Raw genomic sequence first — 9,497 nt, forward strand, 5'->3', positions numbered from 1 at the left:
CAACAGTACAGGGAAGCAAAGACTTCACTGAAGGTTGTACAATGGCATTGACTCAATAAAAAACTCTGAGAACGAGACGCTGCCTGTAGAACATATAACAATGCAAAATTACCACAGAGCTCTCCCAAATCCTTCCATTAAAGGTAGATAGTTTTGACAAAATACTTATTAAACTAAATAATGAATGCACTGGCTTACAGTTGCAGTGTCACAAGTGTAGGTGAAGAAGGAGCAGGTCACAGAAGTCACTAGAAGAACTAGTTTAATTACTTAAGTTCAAACTCTGTATTATGCACAAACTGAGCTTGGCGTAATTGTTTATTTTATTACCAGAGAAATATCTCCATTCATGTTTCGTAACTGGAAAACCAAAACGTGTTGATAGTTTACTCCTCCTTCCCCACATGAGCTCCTCCTTAAGTCCTTGGTACCAAATGTGTAGCGGAAACAGGAAAGTCTAGAGTCAAATAGCATAAATCACCGGTGTAGCCCTGGTATCTGGGTAACGCACCAATGAAAATGCGGCATAATAGACCCCTACATCCTGCTGTACCCTAATAGACACCTACCTGCCTTGTCTTCACCACTTCTAATGCTACAGCTTCACATCAAAGACCCCATATCCGCGCGCGTCAGGGAACCCACGTCCGCGCGCGTCAGGGAACCCACGTCCGCGCGCGTCAGGGAACCGCGCATCAGGGAACCGCGCGTCAGGGAGAGAGAGAGGGAGAGATTGTAAAATGGGTCACTTTCTCCTGCCAAGCATCTGAGTGGAATCCTCTCCACACGAACATCCTGTGGCGGGTTACCAAATGGCAACACATCCCCTATGTGGTTCACTACTTCCTACCGGACCTGATACAAACACGCTCCAGGGTCCATAGTGCTCTGGTCAAAAGTAGTACGCTACACAGGGAGTAGGGGTCAGTTTGGGAAGCACATGGATAGATGATCTTAGTTCTGAACTTGACTAGTCAGCAGGAATCTTGCATGTTTGCCGGGCTCAGGTTCGTATGTAGGTTAGACGAGAATGGGCTGGCATATGAATCACAAGGCTGTGCGTCACTGATCTACGACACCACAGACGTGTTTCTGGGGCTGTATGTTGGTCTGCCAAGCATCTCAGAGTAGGATCGCCGATCTAGTTAATTCTAAGCCAGGCCCGAAGCAGCGCCCCTACTCTGATCCCTGAACTACACCGATCAGCCATAACATTATGACCACTGACAGGTACATTGAACAACACTGATAATCTCGTTAACATGGCACCTGTCAGTGGGCAGGATATATTAGGCAGCACGTGAACATTCTGTCCACAAAGGTGATGTGTTAGAAGCAGGAAAAATGGGCAAGCGTAAGGATCCGAGCGACTTTGACAAGGCCCAAATTGTGATGGCTAGACAATTGGGTTAGAGCATCTCCAAAACTGCAGCACTTGTGGGGTTTTCCCTGTCTGCAGTGGTCAGTACCTATCAAAAGTGGTCGAAGAAAGGAAAAGCTGTGCATCGCTTACCTGGAGAACGCATGGCACCAGGATGCACTATGGGAAAGAGGCAAGCCGGTCGGAGGCAGTGTGATGCTTTGGGCAATGTTCTGCTGGGAAACCTTGGGTCCTGACATTCGTGTTACTCTGATATATACCACATACCTAAGCATTGTTGCAGACCATGTGCACCCTTTCATGGCAACAGTATTTCCTGATGGCATTGGCCTCTTTCAGCAGGATAATGCGCCGTGCCACAAAACAAAATGGTTCAGGGATGGTTTGAGGAACACAACAATGAGTTCAAGGTGTTGACTTGGCCTCCAAATTCCCCCGATCTCAATCCTATCGAGCATCTGTGGGATGTGCTGGACAAACAGGTCCGATCCATGGAGGCCCCACCTCACAACTTACAGGACTTGAAGGATCTGCTGCTATTGTCTTCATGCCAGATACCACAGCACACATTCAGAAGTCTAGTGGAGTCCATGTCTCCACGGATCAGGGCTGAGTTGGCTGCAAAAGTGGGACCCTACACAATATTAGGCAGGTGGTCATAATGTTATGGCTGATCGGTGTAGAAGATAACTGGCACCCTTTTCATATTACTTACAAGACTGAAACTCCTCAGTTGGGCCATGCCATTAATTATTTGCCTACTGTTGTAGCGTGAACGCACCCACACCTGCTACATCAGTGTCACACCAACGCCCCCCAAATGGATGGCTGGCAGCCTCTAGAGCGTTCCAGGGGCCTCCAGCAGCACTGGTCCCACCCCTGTCCAGCAGTAACGCATCAGGAGCTTGTCAAAAGCTCCCAGTGAGCTGGAAAAGTAAAAGCAGAAGCCAAAAAAATTATGTGTTGCAGAGGAAGAAGGCAACTCTGCTCTCACCTGGGCTCGGCCTCAGACCAGCAGAAGAAGAGTGGAGGCCCTCTAAGGTACAACCACCAGAGCCCATTCCTCCCCCAGAGATGAGGCCGTCTCTGCATCAAAGCACTAGGTTTGAGTTTGATTTCTACCACACCTCCTCCCTTACCCCATTTTTAAAAAAAATCTTAATAAAACATCCACCAGCTGCCTAAACAAATCAAATGTGTCCGTTCCCCGTGTCTCTCAAATATAAATGATAAATGTATGTGTATAACATAGCTGATACGTTTATGTATATACTGCCTGCCTCCAGCAGAGCTAGCGACAAAAGTTTGTAAAATACCAGAAATCCTTTGTGAAAGGCATATGATTAAAGCCCTCCCAAGTGGCCTTAGAATGATCTGTCTAGTTCCATCTGTCTATAACGCTATCCTTACATTACTACTCATCAACCAAAGCAGACCAACCATTCTATCTATGCCCGCATCCCGATCAGCAAAAAAAGAATATGGGAAGAATAGTTCTAACTCTTAACTAATACAATAATTATAATAAAAAAAACTACATCTATACCCTACAAACAGTGCACTGGTTCTGACAATAGCACACCACATATACGGCGTCAGTTGGAATGCACATATTCAAGATGGCGTTCTCGGCTGAAAGTGGGCCGACGCAGAAGAGCAGGCAGGAGCTGATTGATACATTAGTCCAAGTACACCTAATGGAGATGAATGGGCTGCCGTGATGGACAACAGGTCGGCCAACTCCCTCTGCTATCGGAAAGACACAGTGGAGGCACATGGATTCCGTCTGTCAGCATTGCGGACGCGGCCGCCAGCCCGGTCAGAAACACTGTCTGGAGGGGAGTGGACTGCCACTGGATCCCTAATGGGCTGTTAAGGCCTTGTATGCCAGAGACCACACAGCCGCTGTTCACAACACCCGGTAAGCCTGATGCACGGCACATACTTTGACCAGTTTGGCAGGGTGGCGGAGAAAGGTGGGGTGGGCGACAGCTCCTCTCAGACCACCAGATTACAAAAACATGGTAGGTGGACCTATGAGGGAGTCCGTTGGTGGTCCTCTCTCCATCCAAGGACCACTGAAGGTCCCGTACACTTTAATGGGCTTTATTGGATACACATGACCCAATAAAGTCCATTAGCATTCTGTGACTAATGGCTGAATAAACAAACATACTTCTTGGTCCAGGCGAGAGAGGCAGTTGTGTCCAAGGTCCTCCCCCGTTGCTCCCATATAAGGAATGTCTTGTTCTGGTAAAGAGGGAGTGGGAGAGGGTCATTCTCACAAGACAACGTTGGCCATTGGCCTGCAGATAATTAGCCTGTACGTAGGATGCACCAACATGGCCGCTTAAACACCAGCCGCTTAAAGATGTTAATGAGGAATAGGGTTTAGAGGTTAAGGTCATGGTCGGGTTTGGGAAAATGTCATTTCAAATGGGAACATTTTGGTCCCCCATATAAAAAGCATGCTCAATCAGGCTTGTGTGTGTGTGTGTTACCAGACTGCGTGCAGGTTCCATAAACCGTGCCGATGGTAGTAAACCCGGGTTGATTTGGCATTACAGTGCATCTGAGGGAGGCTTACTGAATGCGTTGAGTGTATTACCCAATCGTAGGGGAACGGAGGTACCAAAACACAGGGAACAGCGGCACCAAAACATCTGCAGTACACAGCCTCTATTCAAGATGTCAAATGTTAAGACCACATGTTACATTTTTTACATGACAAGGGTTTTATGAATACCAAAACATAAGCAACAATCAAAGGCAACAGAACAGACAGCCATAAAAACCTTACAGCTGGACAGAATCAGACACGTGCCAAATAGCACACTACCACACATGTAGTACTGTTCTCCTGACCAAATCCTTATTGACCAAGGCTGCCCAACCCGTCTGGCAGGTTCTTTCTAACCCCAGTTGTGACAAACCTGATTTAGCTTCTCATTCAGCTTATTGTTAGATTGAGGTGTGCTGAATTAGAGTTGAACTGAGTGGAAACCTACAAGACAGTATACCTCCTGGAGCAGGTTCGGGCAGCCCAGCTATAAACCGTTTAACATAAGTGCACTGTGAAGTCAATAGGGTGCAAATTGGTATCCAACCAAAGTTTGTCCTCAACAGAACAAACAGACCACTCAGCCACAACAGTGCATCATTTTCCCGGCCGAGCTTTGCAAATTAAGTCCATGAGCAGTTATGTGAACGTGGGGTGAAATATGTATCTCACATACAACAGAGTACTCTTTAAAGATCTAAAATATGCGCATTTCAAGCAATTGCCCGTGTTAGGGAGTACACGCTTTTTGCAGAAGAAAAGAACAAAACCTCACAGTTGGGCACAACACAAGTCCTTAAGTGTACTGAAAACCCCAGAAATTAGCATATGAATTTGAAGACAACATTCTCGTCCGTGTGGTTAAAATTAAAGATCCCGCCGAGCCTCCAGTAGTCACCCTACATATATCTGTAGTTGGTTTCGGTCTAAATGGAACCCCTGTTTCCGACAGTGCCCTGTGAAACAAATGGCCGCAATCAAAAATAGGGCGCAACATAGGGAATAAGAGGTGCCACTTGGAACGCACAGGCGGGTAAATGTCAAGAGAAGAAGCCATTCCAAAGGGGTCACGGTCCTGGGGCATCATGGCTATGAGCCAGAGAGGAGCCTAACCAGTCCCAACACGAGGGAGAAGGGCGTAGGAGGAGGGAGGGAGGGACCCTCCCTTTGAGTATCGTTGTCACTCATGAGGAATCATCTTCTGCCCTGAGGCCACTGGGGGCCCTTCTACAGGAAACCCCAGACATTATACCTCCACTACAGCGATCATCCCTCCCTTCACCCCCCCCAAATCCCTCCCAAATAATAGCGGTATAAACAGATTAGATATATTAGCTGGATTACATACAGCGCAATCCCTAAGTGTTTGGACAGTGATACGTTATGTCGATTGGCTCCGCACTCCAGCACATCCAATTTATAATGGAACAATGACTAAGAGGTTTTAAGGTGCAGACTGTCTGCTTCAACTTACCGGTGTTTATAAACCAAAACAGTGGACTGTGTAGGAATTATAACCCTTTTCATACATAATCCCCGCTATATTAGGGGAAGAAAAAGTATTGGGGCGAATGAACATAATTCAAGCATTATTTAAGACACAGTTGTTAATCCTTCATATCTTGTGACAATCCTCAGACATCAGCAGATGCTGGGTATTTTCCCTGCCCAACCTGTACCGTAGCTATCTTCAGTTTGTTTGGGGCCGTACTGCCTTCAGTGAAACGCACGCTCAGGCAGATTCAGGTCAAACCAACCAAGAACATCCCACTTTTTGGTCCTGAAAAACACCTTGGTTGCTTTAGCAGAATTTGTGGGGTCAATGATTATGGTGAGCATTCTTTGTTCTTCCACTATAGAGGTCTTCTAGTTCTACAAAGTCACATTTTCCCTAGCTGTGCTCTTCTAAATGCAACAAAAATATATTTAGTTTTGGTACCCAAAATGTTTTAGCTACACCTCTGACAGATCTATTCTGATTTGACAAAATCTTGAGTGTCCGAACTTTAACCCCATCATTACGGTGTAATTTCAAGTCCAAAGTTCTGGAGTACCGAGCCAAAACAACAAAACTTGAGTCAATGTCAAAACACTGGGAATGTAGATGATGATGGATGGATGGATGATGGACAGGTAAATATGGGAGAAGGGGGTCACCTCGCCCATTAACAACTTGCATTTACCAATTAGGATGATTCAGTGGCTATGATTAGAACATTTACATTGATACTCTCGCGATAAGTGCAACAGGATTTCTGTCTAAAGAGTCAGGACGGCATTTAATGTCCAATCCAAAAAACTGCTCCTGATTTGGGGCAATTTCAACTTCAAGGCCCTGAGACATCATCTCTGGACCTGAGCAATGTCCCCTTACATTTTTTGCATTACCTAGTAAATGTTTACAATCTTGAGCAGAAAGTTTAATGTTGGCTAATTTTGTGAAACCTTTGGTGTGCAATTACTGGGAACACAGAGGTTGTTCCAAGTTAGAGTTTCAGATAGTATTACAGTTTCTGATAGTACATTTTTACAAAATGTAGGGTTATAAGAGTGCCCTACAAACAAACAGTGGAGCATGTCGTTTCTATAGCGTTTCTTATAGAAATAGCTTTTGATTTTAAGCTATTAGCCTACAGGGGCGTAAAATACATGAAATTCGGCAATATTTCTGTACCACAAAGAATATTTTTAAATATTATATTTGACTAAACATTCCATGACAGTATAAGGCATTCTTGGCAGGAGAGACTGATGCGGTTCAACTTAGATTGGTGTCCGGTTGTAATTGAAAGGCATCGTTCCCTGCGTCTAAATATTAGGGATAATGCACTATTTCTGTTAACACTGGTTAACTAGCAATCTAGAAAGTTTAATCACTTTCCTATCCATCTCGTTTCAATTAGCCTAGACGTATTTAATGTGATCCACAGTTAGCATATTTCGTGTGTCAATAAAAATGAATTGGCATGGGATCCGCGGTCAGATATGTAAGTTTCTATTGTTGTATATATGTGCATTGCGACGAACCTGGTTAATTGAAAGGGTTTGGAGGATTTAGATTCTTTCCTCTAGTAAATAACAGCAAAACACTCCGGCTACTCGATGTTCTAACATATTGAACTGTACTGTAGGTTGATGTGCGCTAAGGAGTCTACCTACCGGAATTGTTTGACCAGGACTGGAATGTTCCCAAATGTAAGATGACTCCCGCTGTACATAGGCTTTAAGAAACTATTTAAGTGAAGTATCTAGTTGTGCGCCTTTGTTCCCACCTCTAAACACACAGTTCGGTAACTAACACGACTCGTGTAGCAAATGGCAATTTGCATATTGCCCTACGGTAGCTGTGATTGGCTATGGCGCCCAGGTCTGTGTACGGTTCGAGACATTCTGCATATAATGATGCGTTCTTGCTCTGCCTATAAAACTCACACACCTATGTTAAGTAAGAATCGTTGTTATGACTTGTTGCGTTGAAATTGATTCTGTTGGTATGTTCATTCAATTGTTGAAATGTATAGTGAAACGCAAACAGGGAAACATTTGTTAAGTTCACTTATATGGGTCTGGCGTGGGCATTTCATCTGCGCGACAGACCTCGAAGAGCTGCGGGGTGACCTCATACCTGAGGTAAGAGCGCTCCCTACCTGTCTTACAAGACCCCCAGCAGCGTCTGTCTCGCATCCAGACACAGACCAGGAAATTTCGGCTTCGCTTCCGAGACAATCTAACAGTGAGTTGACGTGTGTATCATCCATCCTTCCACTATACTCCCTCCATCACAGTAACTTTACCCTTTACCTCTCCATTCCTCCAGATTTCACCATATTTCTTACCTACAGTATACCATGTTTAACCAGGGCCAACATGTATTATTGCATTACTATAGTTCCTAATGTACTGTATATTGAAAGTCCTTTTTATGCTACTCTATTGAACATTACATTATAATAATTATATTCTAACTTCCTGTGACCATTTAATCCTTTGGCCAAAGGGCACTTTGAATTTACTAGGGTGTCTTGGCAGCAATTCCTATTCTAAGGGTGGTTATAGTTTCTAGAGTGAGAGAGGGATGGGGGCGGGTAGAGAGAGACCAGCAGGGGCTTAGAGTTGCGGCTAGCTATCCTGATCAGAGTCATGAGAGTGAAAGGAAAAGAGAGAGAAACCCTGGTCTGTCATTGAGAGAGAGAGATGATGCTGCGAGCCCAAAACCCCCTGCAAGGTCACCATGGGCTTGTGTTAAATGCTGCTACAAAAATAATGTGTGAAATTCCGTTCACACAGCCAGTCTCGTGGCATCTTATTCCCTAATATACTTCTGGTCAAAGAAGTGTAGCGTACTATATAGGGAGTAGAATACAATTTAAGACGCAATCGCGCAGGCTTCGGCTAATGGTGATGACTATCTGTTATAGTAGCAGGGAGTTGATGTGATGGTATTGAAGATGATGATGATGATGTGTAGAAGGTTATTGCAAAAACCATCCATTGTCGACTGCCAGGACAGACAAGGGTCTGAAATTATTACACTTCTAATTAACTTAATATTTGGTTGTCATTCTCCAGCAGAATACATTCTGAGAGCATTCATTAATTAAATGACCATTAGAGTGGCCTGATATTTGCAAACGCATTGTTATATCAAAACGCAGTAAATAATTCTCATCAATATTTATTGACTGGAATGTTTTTATCGTCCATTCTGTTTGATCGATAACTTACAATAGATTAGAGTAGTTGTCAGATTGATTTGAAAACCTGTCAGCTAGGCCGGCAAGTCATCGGTGTCACCCTGAACTCCCATACATTGATGATAATACAGACATTACACATCAACGGGGTTTTACCTCTCATATAAGTGGGGGAGTGGCCGAACGACATTGTTATGTGAATTCGTGCAAGATGTAGCCAATAGATTTTAACGAGTAGTTATAGTTGCCCTTCACGTAATGCAGGTATTGGACATGACGCCCGGGCTATTGAATGGAGACGAATGCGCCCGTCGATTATGAATAGAAAACTAGTGAACGTGGTTCACGCAGTTTTTTCAGCTTTGGTGACTGCAATACATTTCAAACACCCTGCAGTCTAGCTGCGCGTTTAGCTTTTCCAACGAAAAATAAGACAAACGGTAGATATCATCTCTACGGAAAGGTGGTGTGTCTTCGTCAGTCTTATTGACGAGGTCACTGCCATTCTATACGGTCACTTAAATAACCCGGGGGTACGACGGCGTCAAACAGAAACCTATTTTTCCACACAAGATGTGGAAAAAACAAATATTCTACCTTAAAAAAAAGCATACCTGTCATTACTCAGTGGATTGTTGTAGGTGCCGTCCAGTGTGTGCGGCGTATTGGACGCGCAGTGTAGAATAATGCCATAGCTAAAATGTGTCTTTGACGCGGCAGCGGCAAGCCCCGTCTGTTGCCGCTACCATGTTGTTTCTACGACGCGAGGAGGGGAGGGGCGGCGCGGCCCTTGGAGACAGCGCGCAGATGGATCAAGAGAGTGCTACTAAATGATCATTCGAGCCAATCCCAAAGACGGGAC

The 9,497-nt window shown here is 44.7% G+C and overlaps 1 protein-coding gene across 4 annotated transcripts in view; it reads right to left on the bottom strand.

The window, feature by feature from the left end:
- Positions 1 to 9,381, bottom strand: part of tiam1b (TIAM Rac1 associated GEF 1b) — a 72,520-nt gene extending 63,139 nt beyond the window's left edge. For 3 of the 4 annotated variants that reach the window (XM_034293637.1, XM_010873961.3, XM_034293634.1), the window contains exons 1-2: positions 9,250 to 9,381; positions 3,558 to 3,631 (exon numbers count right to left, since the gene is read on the bottom strand). The gene's annotated coding sequence lies outside the window, so the exon portion shown is untranslated. The remainder of the gene's footprint in view (positions 1 to 3,557; positions 3,632 to 9,249) is intronic. The other variant, XM_034293636.1, reaches the window with a different exon arrangement.
- Positions 9,382 to 9,497: the final 116 nt, after the last annotated feature.

This window comes from Esox lucius, chromosome 1, assembly GCF_011004845.1.
Source record: "Esox lucius isolate fEsoLuc1 chromosome 1, fEsoLuc1.pri, whole genome shotgun sequence".
In the NCBI taxonomy this organism is placed as follows: domain Eukaryota; kingdom Metazoa; phylum Chordata; class Actinopteri; order Esociformes; family Esocidae; genus Esox; species Esox lucius.